The sequence below is a fragment of the Tiliqua scincoides genome, chromosome 3 (assembly GCF_035046505.1).
Source record: "Tiliqua scincoides isolate rTilSci1 chromosome 3, rTilSci1.hap2, whole genome shotgun sequence".
Classification (NCBI taxonomy): Eukaryota; Metazoa; Chordata; class Lepidosauria; order Squamata; family Scincidae; genus Tiliqua; species Tiliqua scincoides.
This window is the reverse complement of record NC_089823.1, coordinates 156452863-156472594: the sequence shown is the minus strand read 5'-3', so window position 1 is coordinate 156472594 and position 19732 is coordinate 156452863. Positions and strand designations below refer to the sequence as shown.

General features: G+C 43.6%; 1 pseudogene; it reads right to left on the bottom strand.

The window, feature by feature from the left end:
• Window positions 1–4027: 4027 nt before the first annotated feature.
• LOC136647164 (5S ribosomal RNA) lies at window positions 4028–4144 on the bottom strand (annotated as a pseudogene).
• Between the last annotated feature and the right edge of the window lie 15588 nt (window positions 4145–19732).

Here is a 19732-nt window from a genome sequence, read left to right as displayed (position 1 = left end):
GGGGAAGCCAGTGCCCCTCCGTAACTCTCCTCTCACTGGAATATAGCAACTAGCAGAACAATGCCTCCTGTGAGGGAGCCAGTGCCCCTCCCGAACTCTCCCCTCACTGAGTTAAGCAGAGCAAGGGCTGGGCGATAGCACAAGTTCTCAGGAGAAAGGCTTGTCAAAATCTTGGGGTAGCAGAACTTTGCACTGAGCCAGAAATACACTTCATTTTACTGTCCAGAGTAAACACTAAAATGACTGTTATTTTTCTGGTATTTTACTGTTACTACCCCTTACCATACCATACCATACTGACTTAAGGGTTAAGTTAAAAGGGCCAGCCTGGCTTCAGTTGCCATGTAAGCCACAGGCCTCTTTCAGGCAGTAGCACAGGGGGGAAAGCCAGTCAGGCCTAAGTAATAGGAAGGGCTCTATAATTCATCCCCAAATTTAGATTTGCCCCTTTAGGGGTTGATTAGGGCAAAATCTTGAATTATGTTTTTAAGCATTTGTATGGATAACTTTTGTAAGCAAAAACTAAGTTAATATCTCATCAAACCTTAGAGATATTCAGGAATCTGTGAAAACACATTTTACCTATTTGGGGTTGAATTTCTAAAAATCCCTTCTTAGAGGGTCCTTACATCATGGATGGAATATGCTTGCCATATAATAGATAGATAGATAGATAGATAGATAGATAGATAGATAGATAGATAGATAGATAGATAGATAGATAGATAACACTTGTAATACTGGAAAATCTGAGAGTGGTAATGTAAGATGCAGGCAGTTTGGAGCGTTGTGCCCCAAGGATCTGTCCTGGGACCGGTGCTTTTATCACCTCTTCATAAATGACCTGGAGACAGGGGTGAGCAGTGAGGTGGCTAAGTTTGCAGACGACACCAAACTTTTCCAAGTGGTGAAGATCAGAAGTGATTGTGAGGAGCTCCAGAAGGATCTCTCCAAACTGGCAGAATGGGCAGCAAAACAGCAGATGCGTTTCAATGTAAGTAAGTGAAAAGTCATGCACATTGGGGCAAAAAATCAAAACTTTAGATATAGACTGATGGGTTCTGAGCTGTCTGTGACAGATCAGGAGACAGATCTTGGGGTGCTGGTGGACAGGTCGATAAAAGTGTCGACCCAATGTGCAGCGACAGTAAAGAAGGCCAATTCTATGCTTGGGATCATTAGAAAAGATATTGAGAACAAAATGGCTAATATTATAATGCTGTTGTACAAATCGATGGTAAGGCCACGCCTGGAGTATTGTGTCCAGTTCTGGTCCCCGCATCTCAAAAAGGATATAGTGGAAATGGAAAAGATGCAAAAGAGAGCGACTAAGACGATTACTGGGCTGGGGCACCTTCCTTATGAGGAAAGGCTATGGCGTTTGGGCCTCTTCAGCCTAGAAAAGAGACGCCTGAGGGGGGACATGATTGAGACATACAAAATTATGCATGGGAAGGATAACGTGGATAGAGAGATGCTCTTTACACTCTCACATAGCACCAGAACCAGGGGACATCCACTAAAATTGAGTGTTGGGAGAGTTAGGACAGACAAAAGAAAATATTATTTTGCTCAGTGTGTGGTTGGTCTGTGGAACTCCTTGCCACAGGATGTGGTGATGGCATCTGGCCTGGACGCCTTTAAAAGGGAATTGGACAATTTTCTGGAGGAAAAATCCATTATGGGTTACAAGCCATGATGCGTATATGCAACCTCCTGATTTTAGAAATGGGCTATGTCAGAATGCCAGATGCAAGGGAGGGCACCGGGATGCAGGTCACTTGTTATCTGGTGTGCTCCCTGGGGCATTTGGTGGGCTGCTGTGAGTTACAGGAAGCTGGACTAGATGGGCCTATGGCCTGATCCAGTGGGGCTGTTCTTATGTTCTTAGTTTAAGAGGTGGAACTAGCGGAGCAAAGAAAAGGAGCAGTCATGTAATCACATATAAGAATTGAGAGGTAAAGGGGGGAAGGCCCATGGGGGTTGTGCTGGATCCATGACTAGATAGAAAAACAAATATAAGGACGAGAGTGATGTGGTTGGCATGATGAGCAGTGAAAGCTTTTGGTGGACTGATGGATGGAAGGGAGGGGTCCAAGATGAACCAATGCAAGACTTTAAGAGATGACCAGGGCAAGAATTAGATTTTTTGCCAAAGGGGTAGAGAAGTAGGACTATTTCTTGTAATACTATAAAGGGAGAAATAGCATGATCTGGTGACAGACTGGGTATGGGGAATGAAGACAAGAGAGAAATCAGAGGATTGATGGTAATGTAAGTAGAATGAGAGAGTACAAGGAGAGGAGGTCTTTGGAGGAAAGAGGAGCAGTTCAGTCATGGACACATGTCTCTTCATGGACCACTTTGTTGGACTGACCACCATTAGAAGGAACTAGAGTGCCTGCTGGTTAAATAAAGGAGTAATTATTCTTAAGTGCAAGCTAATGTCAATGCAGTATTGCCACATCTTTCCTTTCCTGCTGATGGGGAAAACTACTCCATAAAAAAAATGTCCTTAGGAATGAATGCATGCTAATGACACCATTAGAAATAAATAGGGATAGAGATTCATTTGGGAATGAATGGGAAATTGAACAGAATCAGGTTGCTTCCGGTCCATTTTCATTCGTCATGACACAAACGCCTATGGGCATGACTGAATCAAATACCATAGGAGCCATTCAGGCCTTTCAGGCCCCATTTGTTTTTGTAAGAAAGAAGCTGAGGATTTACCTTGTAGAACAAGAAAATAGTGGGTGAGTTTTTGTTTTCATTTTACTTGCCCTTTTCTGAAAAAAAAGAGGAGAATGTACTTTTGAGCAAGATCTTTTGAGATTTCTCCAGAGGAATTAATAGAACTTTCCCACATGTTTAATCCATTGACTAGTCTTGGGCAGTGGTTCCCAAACTGGTGGGTTGTGACCCACCAGCCAGGGAAAGCCCTGTTGCTGGCCCCTTAAGGAGCAGAGAGAATTAAAGGCCTAATAATGGCCTAAATTGTCACTTTGGGTTTCCCCCCCAAAACTGGAAGTGACCTTAAGGCCTCTCAAAGGCCTCAGAACACCCTCCAGACACAGGTCTGGTCCCCTCTGGAGGGTTCAGCTCAGGTCGACCCTGCAGATAGTCAAATTCATGGATCTCGAATCTGCAGATAAAGAGACCCGACAGTATGGCTCTAAGACCTTGAATACGAATAAGAATTTAGCAGACTGAAGGACTACTATGCCAGTGTTTAGCTTATGTTTAGCTTATCAAAAACATCTCATTGGATGTCCTGAACAACTGTACTAGTGCTAAGATTTGAGTTGCCTGTATTTTGTGTGCAATAGATAGATGCATTTCTCCAGGCTGTTGCACAGGACAAATGACTCTGTGTCTGGAAGTCTACCTCATGAATCTGCAGACCAGTGTTGCCCAAATCAGACCCACTGACCTGATTGTTGGTGGGTCATGAAACTGACAAGCTGATAGCTGACAAGGAAAATGCATTGAGCCCTATGGAAAGTGAAACTGAGCTTCACTGCATGATTAAGATGAGTAGGTAACAGGCTTCACAGGGAAGGTTCAGAGGAAAGCAATGCTACCAGAATGGACCCAAGAACACTTTGTGTTCCCCCCTCCAAGCTGACAAATGTATCGAGCCCTAAGGAAAGCAAAACCAAGCCACACATGTGCACTTACTCATCAGTAAGCAAATGTACCTTATCTCCTATTGCAGGCAAAGGGGAATGCAAGGTCACCAAAATCAGGGCTGGCTTTTAGGCAGTTGGGGCAATTTCTTCCAATTGACCCAAAATTGGTGCCAGGCAGGCAGCAGCATGCATGCCTCGCTCTTTCCTGCCCTTGCATCTCCCAGCTCCATAGCTCTATCTTGCTCCAAAGCAGGCTGTTGTAGATGAGGCAGTGATGGGTGAGAGTTGGGGAGCACTGCGGGTTGGGTGCACCTTTCCTCCTTCCCTTCGGCTTCCTAGTGCCTATTCTACACATAAATGGTTGGCAACCTTCAGTCTCGAAAGACTATGGTATAAGCCTACAGCACTCGGTATTCCCAGGCGGTCTCCCATCCAAGTACTAACCAGGCCTGACCCTGCTTAGCTTCCAAGATCAGATGAGATTGGGCATGTGCAGGGTAACAGTTGCTGTCTATTCTACACAACTACTAAAGGTAAAGGAGTTCTATGCACCTGTACAGAAGTAGCAGGTTTTTTTTCTTGGTCTGGCTCCATTCAAGTTAAGAGCTAAAAAAAAATAATAGGGTAGCCCTGTTAATTACAGAGGGCCCCACAAAAGTGTTTCCAATTGGGCCCTGCAGCTCCAAAGGTTGGCCCTGACCAGAATGGTCCCAATCCAATGAACATGGACCTCAACAAAAGCTCCAGAAGGTGCCCTCCCCAACACAGTAAAAAGAAGGATAAAAACAGAGGCTTGCACTGGTAAAGTGAAACTTTTTTTTTAGTCTAGTAAAGCTACATGGGTCCTGATAGCATTTTATTTTAAAAAGTGGGTTCTGTCGCTAAAAGGTTTGGGAACCACTACTCCAGACAATCGTACCATCAGCGTTGTTTAAACAGAAAATTTTTGTGTTGTGCTTTGTTGTATCTGAGGAGTTGTCAGCGATGCGATCTCACTATACGATGCCAAAGGATCAATAAAACTGTCACGCTATCATGTTTCTGTACTGTTCCTGTTAATAAAGTATATCAGAAGTAATGGCAACTCTTTACATCCTTTTCCACCTTAGAAGTTAAGGCAAGGGTGGCAGGCTTGCCATTCAGAAGGGAGCAATACAATAGCAGATCCAGTAATGTTGATGCTCTTTTTTATCCCTTGCCTTTTTGCTTTTTTGCAATTTGTCCTAAACTGAATCATGGAGGGGAGGGAGAAATGAGTCACTACCAAAGCTACCAATAGCAGATCCAGTAATGTTGATGCTCTTTTTTATCCCTTGCCTTTTTGCTTTTTTGCAATTTGTCCTAAACTGAATCATGGAGGGGAGGGAGAAATGAGTCACTACCAAAGCTACTATGGAGAGAGAGCATGACTCTCAGTATGGAATGCTTGAACTTTCTTATGCAGTCATTGAAATATGTAGTGCAAATGAATGAAATATGTACAGTCACTTGCCTCAAAAGCCAGGAGGAGGTGAGTGGAATAGCTAAACAGTCAGCTGCTGGGTACAGTCAGTACTAATCACCTTTCAGAGCTAAACACCTGCTCATTTGAAACCCTGCTGTCTGCCAAATCACCGGTTCCACCAAGCCTGCCAATTAGCAGGGCCTCCACTGTCTGTGCTGGGTGTTGTTTTTTAACTGAATAGCTCTAATCCTGTCACTCTTGTTGATCCCTTTTTTAATGAATGGCTTTAATCCTATCAACTTTGGTATTGTCGATGCATATTAAACCCAATAGGTGTGCAATCAGGACCCATACAAATCAATATAGGGCTTGCTGGCAACCTCAAGTGATCTCTGGAACACAGCCAAGATATTCGCCTTAACCTTCAAAAAGTTTTCCAATTCCTTTCTTTGAGTGGCTGGGCATCCAGCTAGATTGCACTAGTGCATCGATGGACATGAATCCTGGACCCAACGTCCTCTAAGAACTAAAATTGATCAAGCTGAAAAGTCCATCTCAGCCTGTAACAAGTGACCTGAAATTGACATGAACCCAGAGACCCTGTTGAAGGGGGGATGGAGAAAGAGGTGTCAAAATCTCTGGCTGTGATCAGGAATTCATGGCATTGTGTGACTGTGCTAAGTTCTGGAGCTAAAACTATTCAACATCCCTGGAAAGTACCCTTTCTGATGGCACCAGGATGAGCAGTATCAGAGTGCTAATAGATAACATGCACATGTTCAGGATGAAACATTCACACACTAAATCAGGAGCAATTAGCACTCTGGTAACACCATGAATCATAAGATTGCCTACTGAGAAACAGCTTCGCAGGGAAGACACCTAGGATCTCATATATACATTTTTCTCTAACCTCATAAATATTGAGATGTTTCAGGTTGCAGTGTGTGCTCTACCTAACGCAGTGACTCCATTTGTGAGTTGCTATGTCATGTCAAAGTCTCTACAAGCTGTGTGAAACTTCTGGACCCGTGGAAGTCTTCCAAATGAGGTCAGAAATGCGCAGCTATCCTTGTGCTTTGAACTCTTTCACTCTTCAGAGCATCCTGTCCCTCTTTCTCCCCCTTCCTTCTCCTCATCTTAACTAGAGATTAGGGTGAAAAGAGTTTTCCCCAAGCCTCCTTCCCTTGTCATTGTTCCTTTTGTCATTGTCCCATTTCTTTGGTGCACTTAATACAGTGCACACTCCCCCATGCATGAATAGGAACACTTAAATTTTTTTGCTAGGGTCAATTGTTGTTTTACTGAACCTTTTGCCAACCTCTTTCTAAAAAAAGCTATAGTATAATTGAAGTTGCTCCCTTCTCAGGCCCAGAACAACTGTGAAAAAACCCACATGGAAGTCAGCATATCCTATGGAATAACTGCATGGTTAGTTGCAAACCCATGTGGGTTTCCTCATCCGTGAGTTTTTCCCCCCATGGAATAAGCCAAGTATCTTTCTTACCTAGGAACCAATCCCATCCAACTTTCTGGTGCCAATGCAGCCACAATGCAGCCCCAAGGTAAAGGAACAATTGTTCCCTTACCTTGAGGAGGCCTCTGTGATTGCTCCTCTGCTACAGGATGCAGTGCATGCTCTGTTGGCATGGCTGCACCAACGCTGGGCCCTTGGTCTGTTAGTTCTCAATCTTCCACATGGGTCTTGAAATTGTGGTTAGAAAATTGTGGTTGTCAATGTCCATGAGTTTTGAGTCCTCAGAGAAGGTGAGACGGTGCCCTAGAACAACTTCTGAAAGTCCTCTTTCACCAGAGTTTGTCCTCCCCTTGCCTTCAGATTTAAAGGGCAACCATCTCCCTTTGTGGGGGGGGGGGCACCCATACCTCCTCAGAAGTAAGCCACATTGTGTTCAATGGGGCTTATTCCCAGGGCAATGTGTGTAGGTGTGGCTTGGCATGAACAGGGCTACCACCATCTGATCTTCTCAAGGCGTTCAGCTATCCTAAAAGGAAGGGATGGAAACTGCACCCCGTTCCTCTTCCTCCTCAATCCCAACCAGTTTCACAGAACAAGAGAGAGGCCAGACACGTTTTGTAGATGACCTACAAGTCTCCTTCCAACTCTAATGTTCTATGATTATACAAACTAAGAGAAATTCAGCAAGGAAAGAATGTTGGTTTCTTTTTAATCTGTAGTCTGTCCTCCAATAATCCAAAGAAATACATTGTACAAATACAACACAATACTCTAGCTGCCCAATCCTATCCTAGAAATTACAGCAATGGAACACTGTCCTGCTGTTGTAAATAGGCTGCCAATGATGTGCAGAGTTTACCAGCAGCAACTCCTTCTGACCTGCTGCTTCAAAGCACCAAAGCATTGGAGACCCATAGCCTTGGTTGGCAGCCTGCATTAACAGAGGTAAACCAGTGGGGGGCAGTTTGTAGGTGGGGTGGCAGAGTAACAAGGCAAGTCGGGGAGTAACTGGGGCATGTCAGGGGAAGGAGGGGTAGATATGGAGCCAGTCGTGCACACTGGATCTTTTTCTTTCTTTTCAAAACTTCTTCACCCTGTTTCTCTCCATGGACGTATGCCACCAAAATGGGCAACCCATAGGCAATTGGACAACCTACCAGGTGAAAAATATGTTTACCTCCTGCAGGCTTGTCTAATCACGGCCCCGACCATAACATTCAATGCAGCTGTTACTGGTGTGGCTGCATGCTGCAATGTGCTGGGGGATGGCATTGGAACCTAGATCTCTGCAGAAATAAATAATATGAAACTTATAGTCCCTGTGTGTCACTTAAATATGTTAGTAGACAGACTGTTGATTTTCTTTCTTTTTGAAAAATAAATATTTTTGAGAACGAAAAGAAGTTTTACATTGTTGACCTAAAGATGTATTTTTCACAGCACTTGTGCATTTCTCAGAAGTCTTTCATGCTGTCAAGTGTAATGACAGCATGGCTGCATGGCTGTCTGAATTGAAGTACGGGACTTGACAGTGCTACAATGATTCAAATGCAATTGACGTAGAAGAGCAGATAGCATACGCAAAAGGTAGGAGGCAAAACCGCCCAAATTATGTGGACACCGCAGCATCCACAGAAAGTGGAATTCATAAAAATGCCAAATAGGCAGACATTGGTAGGTTATGTTGTCTTTCTTCTCTGCAACTGAAGACAGAAAACACCAGTGTTTAATTCAGAAACGCAAAACATTGAGCAAATTGTGCTTTTATCAAGTCAGTTCTCAGCTAGTTTAGTTGGGGGGTAAACCTCACTGACTTCAATGCTGCTTCCAAATAAACATGCTTACTAAACATATCTCCCTCCCCCTGCTGTCCCAATTAGAATCATAGAATGTTCAAGTTGGAAGAGACCTTGGAGATCATTTAGTCCAACCCCCTGCTCAGTGCAACTGCAGCATTCTAGCACATGGCTGTCCAGCCTACGCTCGAAAACCTCCAACAAAGAGTCCACTACTGCATGAGGCAGACTGTCCCAGAAGCAGGAGCTCTTACCATTAGGAATTCTTTCTCATGCCTACCCTAAATCTGCTCTCTTCAAGTCTCAGCCTGTTAGTACTAGCCTTACCCTCAGGAGCCACAAAGAACAAGTTCTCCCCTTCTTCTGCATGAGACCCCTTCAGATATTTGAAGATGGTGTGACTTGTGTGATTTAACATCAGTTTGACTTAATCAGAATTATGTCCATGCCCAGTATTAAAGTTCAAAGAAAACACACACAGAGAAAGTGATAGCAGCATGCTTTTCCTAAACGCGTTTGTGCACAGTTCTCCATTTTTGTGAAACAAGCCCTTCCTCCATAATTGCTTTGGAAAGGCTTTTGTTTTGGACTCCCCACCCATACAGTGGACTGCACCAGTGTAAGAAGACCTCTTTGTGCATTATGTGTGTGTGGACAGTGGTATCACTGGTACAAGAACATGCCAAGAAACTTTGCCAGTTCATACCAACATGCATACCAACACTTCCATAGCCCCACGCATGTTCTCTACAGATAAAGCAGGGGGTTAGGTCTATGGAGTGTGTTGGTGCTGGGAAGGGATGAGGCTTGCTGCCTACTTGCCGATAAAGGATTATAGTCTGGCAGCATAGCCATGATGCTGTAGCCATGCAGGTTCACTGGCAGAGGCACACAGCTTAGGAATCTTCAGTCAAAATCCTAAAGCCCACTCCGGCTGGTGTATCTGGAGTGTAAGACTTTGCCCTTAGGACTGTGCACATCATGGTGATGTAGGATGATGGGCATCTTGCTTCTGCTATTGCAATTCTTATCACACAATTGGTATGAAAAAGGAGGTTGGTTTCAGCTGGAAACTTGTATCTACCAGCTTGTAAAATGTCAGGCTAAATATCTGAAAAGTTCAGAGGCAGGATGGAAAAAGAGCTCCTTTTCTGATTATGACATGGATTGCACAAGCAAATTTGATCTTGTTTCACATTCAGCAATGACAGCATTATTGGAAATAAAAGGATCCCATCAAAGCAATACCCAGCTGTAAAAATCAGAAGGCTACAAACAATGGCCAGAACCTTGTGACTTCCAGTATTAGTATCTGTGCACATACTAAACGAGTTCTATCAAAAAAAAAAAAGTGTGATGTTTGCATTGTTTTGCTGACCTTATAGATCAGTGAACTTCAGAGTGTTGCCTGTGATTTGAATCATCACAGATAACAGTCCGTTATCAAAGGACTGTTATCGAAGGACTATACTATTCAAAGGAGAGTATATGTTCTTGATGGCCTGAGTGAACTACATGGTGTTACTAAGCATGTTTTTAAGACACATGGAAGATGTGCACACAGGAAAAATCTGTTATGTGCAGGGATTCAGTGGCTGAACCAAAGTTCTGCCTTTTTTGAGGCCTGTGGAACTTGAGGTTGCTAGCCAATTCATGGACCACAAGACTGGCCTGAATCATGCTTTTCAGGTGTGTACCCAGCACCACATACACATGCAAACCAACATCTCATGCATCAATATAAAAGACACCTCATGTAACAATACATGATTGTCTAAATAGCTATATACATTGCTAGACAACCACAGAGCTGTGGAGACGATATTGCCAGTCTGGAACTGGCTCCATGCGAAAACAGCCACATGCACTCATAATGCATGCAAATCTGCCCTTCCTCTTAATTCCTGGTTGATTTTCCTAACCAGGTGGCCATTTATCCAAACCTCCCTCCTATGGTCACTACTAAACCTAGAAGTAGGTTTTAGCAGCTTGCGTTGAGGTACGGGCCAGATGAATTCCCACCCCCAACTGGTCGATTAACAGCATTAACCAAGGGAAGAGGGCAGGACGTGCGCCCTGAGTGAGTATGCACCTCCATTATTGTGTAAGACTGGTTCTGGACTTAAAGTATCGACTGAATCAATTCTATCAGATCTTTCAAAAATGTATTGTATGAGACTGTTTGAGACAAACAGAACGTGAAAGCAGTAGGGTACACACTAGTACGTCTTGGATATCTAGCACCCATGGACGTCTTGACCATTTTCTTTAATGGAGCAGGCATCTCAGGACATTCTTTTTTGAACTGCAAGCAGGAGAACTGCATGTCCATGCTGGAGCTCCTATACCCTCAAGGAACTACTAGATTTAGCAATCCCTTATTTGGTATCATCAGGATCTTTCTAAGCCCACTTACCTATTTGTCTTGTTTAGCAACAGTTTTCTCTTAATTAGCCAAATAATGTGTTCAGGTCAACAGGATAAAGAGGAAATGGGAAAGAAATATGGAGTATTGTGTCAGTGCAAGGCAACTTGGATTTTGTCAATGGATTTGCTAGGCACAGCTTGATTAAATGAGCCAAGAATAAAGCTAACGGCTGAATACACTTTAACAAAATCAAGTGGAAGTTTGATGAGTTCCCATCACTCTTTAGAGCAAGTAGTTGCAATCAAAACAGGAAGGACAAATGGATATAATGAGTTGAAACCGCTCTTGAACTGCCACTGCAGATGCATATAACAACAGCAATATCCTTGAGCATCTTTAGAGACAGTACTGGCAGCGTCTGTTCCGAGATACTGAATGTGGTACATTCAGTCTCAACCAAAACCAACCAACCAAAGATCAACAACTGTTTTATTGATTTTCAGCACAGACAATCAAATCAGTCATAGCAAATAAAAATTTGAGGATACGGAGGTGCATCAGAATCCCACAAAATAAAAAAGAAACATAGCTATAACTCCTGCTCTCATGGCATCACCCAAAAAATGATGGGGCACAACAGCACATCTGATGAAGCAGAAGTGAGGGGAAACTAAGGCTGTACATTCAAGCACTGCAGAATAGTGCCCAGAAGAGCTGGAAGCTGAGAGACCAAAGGGAAGTCAAGTAACATCAAAATAATATGAATTATTTCAATGTGTATGGGGGGGGGGACCACAGAAAGACCGAGGTGTTATTTGACTAAATCAGTTCAAGCACTAATTAGAGCTGCAAAACAAAAAGAAAAGATAGTCCTACCACAAAGAATCATTGTGAACTCATGGATACAACCCCTCTCTAATCTGTGAATGAAGGCAGTTTCACATGTTGAAAAATTATGACAATGCAGTCTTCCATTTCTGACACTTTCTGCCCTATCCAATCCCCCACCATTTCAAATGATGCAGCTGCACTGACAGTGCATGCTGAATTCAATTGGGGGGGGGGGGATCAGAAAGTCTGCCAAAGGTAAACAAAATATTTCCTACTTCTGTGTAGGCCTTCTGGTGGCCTATGGGTCTCCTCAGACCTACACCCTACTAAATCTGAGAAGAGAAAACGGGCAGGTTGGGTTCAAAAAGAGGGGATAGGATTCTGGTGCATGCTGAGGCCACCAAAATTTGCCTTCTCCCTGCCCCTCCCCACCAATGACACACTCTTGTTGCCAACTTATCAGCACCAGCACAGCGTCCAGGAGCCACTGTCACATGTGTGGCACTTCTAACCATCTGCGGTAGCTGCCTGGAAGTGTGTGACAGTGGTCGGGCTTTTGCACTGCCGTAAAGGGCTTTGTGCAGTCAAGATGCGAGTTCTGGCAGCACAAGACCTCGGGGCCTTAATGTAAACCAAAGATAGTTTATATATTTGTGAATAGGGGAATGAGTAAACTGAGACATATTTCCATGTCTGTATATTTACAACATGATTTTCATAATATGGAAGAGGCAAAACATTCAACATGAGTGAACTTCTCCTGCACCTACTCCGCACCCCCCACTCCTATCCCCTTAAGCTTGAAAAATAACCTGAAAATTTTTCCCCCAAATCAGGAATAGCTTGGTTTATTTTCATAGCCAATTTCACATTCAGCAGTAAACAGCCTTGTGTGGTAGAAGCCACACATGGACTTCCTGGGGCTGCGTAGGCTTCTTTGCTGCCTGAAACCAGGCATATATGGTCAGCCACACAAAAACCTGCAGGTGACCCATCCCCGAAGAGAAACTCCCTCCTGGAGTTTTCATTAGTGTAGCCATTAAAATTCCAATACATAGTCTATGAAGTTATGGGTCTTCTTTTGGCCCAGAAAATGTTACAACACCATCTAGAGGAACTGGCGGGGGGGGGGGGAGTTTCTTGTCCAGATAGCAGATGACTCAGAGGCTACCTGTTGCAAGCCTCCCTTTTGTCTTCTGTAACCTATGGAGGTGTGCCCCTGCGGTTGTTTCGTCCTCTTTCTCTCTCCTCAAACCGTTACTTTGGTGACTGCACTGGCTGTCCATTCATTTCTGAGCCCAAATCAAGGTGCTAGTATTGACCTTTGAAGCCCTTCGTGGTTTGGGTCCACGTTATCTGAAGAACTGGCCCACACTCTTAGGTCATCTGAGGGGGCTCTCCTACAAGTGCCACCTTTATCCCAAGTTAAAGGGATGGCGGTGTGAGGGCAAGCCTTCTTTGTAGGGGCACCACAATTGTGTGATTTCCTTCTCGGGAAATGAAGAACTACTCTCTCCCTCATAGCTTTTCAGTGAGAGCACAAGACATTTCTGTTTTGTCTGCATTTGAGTGATGCGTTGTTATCTGCCCTCTGATGTCTGTAATCATGCTTCAGTCTAAATAGTTGCACCCTACCATTGTTTTATTGTTCTTGTTATGGATTTATATTATTTTTGCATATTTTACATTTCAGTGTGGTATTTGTAAGCCACCTGGGGCATTTGCTTCAGCAAGGGAAAGGTGAGGTATAAATCTTAAATAAATAAACCTACAGGAGCTTCCTCCATGAGCTTGACCAACTGCAGCCATGCCATGAACTCTCTCTCTCACACACACACCCATACAAAGGGGATAGCTTTAAGATCATTCTTCCAAAGTCAACGACCTGTACTACTAACAGATGTACATGTTTTAAACTGTAAGTAAAGTGTGCGTGTTTTTTAATGCTTTAATTGCCATTGCTCTTCTTTTATTATGTGCAGCATAGTAGTGGGGGTTGGCGGGAAGTAATAAAAGAAAAGGCTTTCTGCTGTATGATTCTGCAAAATTCACAGTCCTTTTTCCAGCAAGGAAAAAGGCACCAAGGCATGTCAAAGGCACCAAGAATGAGAGAACTACGCCTACCTCCCAGATGTCTTTCTACCTGCTAATCTTTGTGTGGTCAAGAGAGATGCTAGTACTGTACAAAGCTATCATTTGAGTATTTGGGTCTAGATAGACTGGGAATTCTTCTCAACCTTGGATTTTAATCTTGTCAAAATTACAAGCCCTGCAAATTCATTTGCAAGCTCACATCTTTGTGCTTTAATAGGTCCACACCATAACCCACTCTACAATGATGCCAAAAACCCCAGCTATACAAAGAGGACAGAGTCTCTCAAACCAGAATCACTCCCCTCCCCAGTACTGGCTAAAAACTGTAACATGATTTTCAGTGGTCAGAACTAGACTTTGGCTGAACCAGAATTTCCCCACACAGTAAGCACAGTGGTGTCACTAGGGTTTGTGTCACCCAATGCAGGAGGCCAGTATGACCCCCATGATGGACCTCCTCCCATGCAGTGGACAATGCCCTGGGCAGTGGGTGCACTGAAGCACCATCACCCTTCTCCCACTGGTTTTTTGGCTATAACATTTGATAGAATAGATCAAATTCTGTTTCATTGCATTCTGCATGAAATTATGCATCAGATAATATATAATATGATGGTATTATTCAAAAGCACCAATATTTTAAAAGCTTTGGCCAGTAGTGATGTCACCCCCCCATGCAGTCACCCGGTGTGGTCTGCACCCCCCCTAGTGATGCCACTTAATAAGTGCAAACAAGTGATGCAAATTTTATAGATTTATTTAAAAGGGGGGAAAGGAATATAGCAGAAAATACATCAAAATACAGTTTAGGAATAATACAAGGCAAAGACAACAAAGAAACTCCTAGCTAAATATCAGCTAATCTTAGCATAGCTGCAGGCTATGTACAGCATGCTCCACAACCATCCATCAGCACTACCATGCTAAATCTGGCAACAGGAAGCAAAAAAAGAAAAGAAAATACACTCTCAAAAGGACTTTTTATACCTTTTCTTCACCTTCTCAAAGGTTCTAGTCAATGAGAAACTTCCTAAACTTATTGAAAGGATGACCCAATCTACTCTCATCCCTAGTAGTGAACACAGCTGAAACCAATTCTTAATTAACTGTTCCAACACTCTGGCCTTGAAAGGCCAAAACAGTCTGATAACCCTGGTGCCTCTCATAAAACAATTTTCACTCCCAGCCTCCTCCCCTGGCACCAGAGACTTGAAAGGTTACAGCTGTATGATATCCCAAGTGCCTCTTGCGCTAAATTTTGCAGCCTCTTCTCTCAGCAGGAAAGACACAGGCCTGTTACACAAGATGGAACTCAGAACACCTGAAAATGTTCTAAATTCTTCACAGGTCAAATTAAGTTCCAAATTCTTCAACTTTTGATTAGCAAGCTAGTAAAATATGGGCTAGAACAGGGGTGCCCAAACCGCAGCCCTGGGGCCACTTGTGGCCCTTGAGGCCTCTCAATGTGGCCCTCAGGGAGCCCCCAGTCTCTATTGAGCTTCTGGCCCTCTGAAGATTTGTTCGAGCCCACACTGGCCTGATGCAACTGCTCTCAGCGTGAGGGTGACTGTTTCACCTCTCACATGAGCTGTGGGATGAGGGCTCCCTCCACTGCTTGTGCAGTAACGGCAGCAATGGAAAGGCCAGCCTTGCTTTGTGCAAGACCTTTTATAGGCCTTGAGCTATTGCAAGACCTTCAGTCATCCATAGAAGTTCATCTTTAATATATTCATTTATGTAAACTTATGAAAATTTATTCAAATTTTAAATGTAAATTAATTCTTTTTTCCCTGGCCCCCGACACTGTGTCAGAGAGATGATGTGGCCCTCCTGCCAAAAACTTTGGACACCCCTGGGCTAGAATAGGGCCATAACATCAAAATGTGAAAATGAACTTGATGTTGCAGTGGATTACAAATTGAACGTGAGTTAGTAGTGTGAAGTAGTTGCAAAGATGGCTAATGAGATTTTAAGTTGAATTAGTAGAACCATAGTTTCCAAGGCACAAGAAGCAGTGGTTTCATTTTACACCGTGCTGTTCAGATGTCACCTAGAGTACTGTGTCCAGTTCTCAGCACCACACTTTAAGGGTTCAGTCAGAACAGGTTCAGAGAAGGGCCACAAAGATGATCCGTGGCCTGGAAAACAACTCCTATGAAGAAAGATTGAGGAAACTTGCTATGTTCAGCCTGGAGAAAAGAAGGCTAAAGGGAGACATGACAGTGGTTCTCATATACATGAAGCGTTGCTATGAAGATCTGTTCTCTGTTGCCCCAGAACATATAACTAGATCTAATGGGCCCAAGCTGCGAGAGAGTTTATTCCAGTTGGATAGCAGGAAGACATTCTTAACAGGGAGAGCAGTTCAATAGTAGAATTGATTACCAAGGGCACTGATGGGTTCTCTTCACTGGAGGTCTTCAGGCAGAGGCTTGACAGGTGCCTTTTGGGGATCCTGCTTTTCCTGCTTCAAGCGATGGGACGCTTCAAACTCTATAATCCTATGAAAGTATCATAGAATACTATAATTCTGTCTCATATGAAAGTATGAGATTGTGCCACTCAAATTCACATTGAAATAGATATGCAAACCCCTATGCTTTGCTTCTAGTTTACTGAGCCAAGGAGCAAGCAGCAGTCCTGTGAAAGAGGGCAAGGTAGGAGTGTAGACCTGATCCTAGGTCATGGTGAAATTTATTGTTCCTTTCGTTAGTGAACAAGTGAAACCTTGTTACCTGTGCTACTTGGGGCACCCAGACTGGAAACTGGCCACCATTGCCATGGACACTTTTTCCTTCTGACTTGAAAAGTTCAACAGCAGCATAACAGTTTTCAACGGTATCTGTTGATTTATGTAGCTGTATTTCTACATAATATGAGCAGTGGTTCCCAAAGTGATTTATGAGCAGTGGTTCCCAAACTGGTGGGCCATGATCCACCATTCTGGGAAGCACTTCGTTCTGGACCCTTAAGGGGTGGCACTGGGGGAAGGCAGCAGCGCAATCCCCAGGGGGAGGGGTTTTACCTAAGGAGGCACTGGCCTCCGGGGGAGGGGGGGTGCAGGGAGCCCTGCAGACACCTCCGCTGAGCTCCCCAAGCCTCTGTAATAGTAAAAAAAACTTGATTGAAAATTTATGATTGTAAACAGGAAGTAGCTTTCAGTAAAGTTTTTTTTACTGTTACAGAGACTTGGGGAGCCTGGCAGAGGTGTCTGCCGGGCTCCCTACACCCCCTGGAGGCTGGCACCCCCTTAGGTAAGTAGAAAAACTCCCCTAGCAGCTTCCCCCCACCCCAGTCCCCATGATCCTGGGGACTGTATTACTGTCTTCCCCCCCCACATGCTTTCCAAACTTGTAGGAGTTTAGAACTGCTCTAGAGCTCAGTTCACCTGATGAAATGAGGCAGTAGAGAATCATTGAGCTGAATAATGGTTGGTTGCCTAATTTTTTTTTTTTTACACTAAGATCTTCTGTACTACTGGTTATTTCTCAAGCTGGAGTAATATATGCAACAGTAGGGGCTCAATCCTCTGCATGTCTACACAGAAGAAGCCCCAATATAATCAGTTGGGCTTACTCCCAGGTACATATGGATAGAATTACAGATAGAAGTATAGATAGAAGTAGCCTAAATGAAGTATCTACAGGACTGATTCATTTGCAGAGGCGGATGTTTGAATCCTAAGGAAGTAAGCAACTTATTAACTTTAGGGCACAATCCGAAACCCTTATGTCAGTATTTTCCAGCACTGGCATAGCGGTGCCAATGGGACATGTGCTGCATCCTGCAGTTGGGAAGCAGTCATGGAGGCCTCCTCAAAGTAAGGAAATGTTTGTTCCCTTACCTCAGAGTTGCATTGCCCTTAAGTCAGTGCTGGAAAGCACTGACATAAGGGGTTAGGATTGCGCCCTTAGGGCCCAATCCTATCCAATTTTCCAGCACCAGTGCAGCCACAATGCAACCCCAAGGTAAGGGAACAAGTGTTCCCATACCTCGAGGAGGACCCTGTGACTACCTCCCCAACACAGGAAGCAGTGCATACCCCATAGGCATAGCAGGACCGGCACTGGAAAATTGGATAGGATTGGGCCCTTAGTCTCTTTAATGTCAATGGGATTTAGGAATACTCACTTTCTTATGATACAATCCAGAATAACCAATTCAAGTCTTAGTATGTCAAAACTGAATAATAAAGGATAGATCATTGTTTCTCATTATGATCTGTTTCATGTGGTCTTGTACAGATTAGAACAACACATGTTTTAGGGCACAATCCTAACACGTTTTACTCAGAATTAAGTCCTATTTTGTTCAACAGGGCTAACTCTCAGGAAAGTGTGGTTAGGATTGCAGCCTTAGGCTGCAATCCTAACCTCACTTTCCTGGGAGTAAGTCCAATTCAACACAATAGGACTTACTTCTGAGTAGACCTGGTTAAGACTGTGCCATTAGTCTTTTTGCCTCCATCTTATCTTTTTAGAAGTCCTTCATATTTTCTGTCCTTACAAACCTTGCTTCTGAGAGTAAACTTATTGCTAGATCTTGATTGCCTCTTATACACAATGAGCAGATAGCTCAAACAGAAAATATTGTTTCTCCCCACAGCTCTGTCACATGCTGGGATCAAAGGAATTCATTATTCTTAACCACACTCCCATGATTGTGCACAAATGCCATGCATCTATTTGTAGCAGATGGAGAAGTGACTCACCACAATGAACCATGTGCTTGAGAATAGCTAGAAAACTCAAGGGATTGTAATGTAGGCCACAGACAAAGATAAGGCAACCACTGGAAGATGCCAGGCGGCTGAGCTGGTCTGACTGTTGACACATTGAATGGAGAAATGTTTTATGTACACCTCAAAGGATTTGTGAAATGGAGAGGCAGGGATTTTGTCCACAAAATGTTTACCCAGACAAAGGATTTCACTCTCTCATGCTCTCCTATGAGCTATAGTACTTGTGAGTTTTTGCCAGGGAAATTTAGTGGGCCATTTTGTCACCTGAAGGCAAAATCATTGTTACTTTGGTGCCTTACAGAGCATTCCTCAGAACTGAAGCATTTGAATCAAAAATTGTGTTGCCCGCTATCAGTAATAGATAATGTCAGCAAATGATTGGACACTTTGGCAAAGATCAGGCTGATGAGTCTAAAAAATTGTGGTTCCCAAGAAAACATTAGGACTTTAGCCGCCCAATCCTATCTGTGTGATATGCTGGCGGATCTTGCAATCCGTCAGCGTATTGCATGGGCTGCTGGTTCAAAGGCCAGGAGGCTGTGCACTGGCAGCAACACTGCAAAGACTGGCCATCGACCCAGGTATGTTGGGGGTGGGGGTGGATGAGAGCAGCGATTGGGTTGAGATGGGGGTGAAGGGCGGGGCAGATGGAGCAGATCTCGGTGGCAGAGATATCTGCCAGAGCCAATACTTCCATACCAGGCCCAACACACTCCCTTAACCCTTATATATCTATGCCAGCAGAAGAGATTTTTGCCAAAGGATTCTACATAGCTAATTTGTTATCATGCAATTAACCCCCAACTGGTATTTTTTTTTTTACTTGATGAATTCTTTACCAAGATCCACAACCCAAAAGTAGTGCTGAAGAATGTATATTTAAGTCACCTTGATTACTAAATGCATTATATTTGGCTGACTGTGTTGTAGATCGCTCTGTTAGAAAGCTAAAAATATTTAAAAAAATTGATTTGACAGTCCAGAAATGTAGAGGTATTTGACACTTACTGATGTAACATACCTTAGCAGTTGTGTTGCCCTTCAGTCAGTGCTGGAAAGTTATAATTTTTAAAAGCAGTAAGCCAATAGAAAGTTGCCTTGTTTGGGATTCATCTGTTGAGTCATTCTATCGAGTGACATGGAATGAAACAGTAATCTGTTTCACCTTTTTTGCTACGTTGGCTGCCCTCCAGAATGTACTGATGCCATTCTCTGCTTCATGTGTGCTTTTATGTTCCACTGGTGGGCCTGACTCATTTTGAGAATTACTGTCATAATTTAGCAATAAGTACAAGAGGCCTGAGCAGATCATGGGAATCTGTAAAAGTCAGGGGTCAAAATCAAACTGT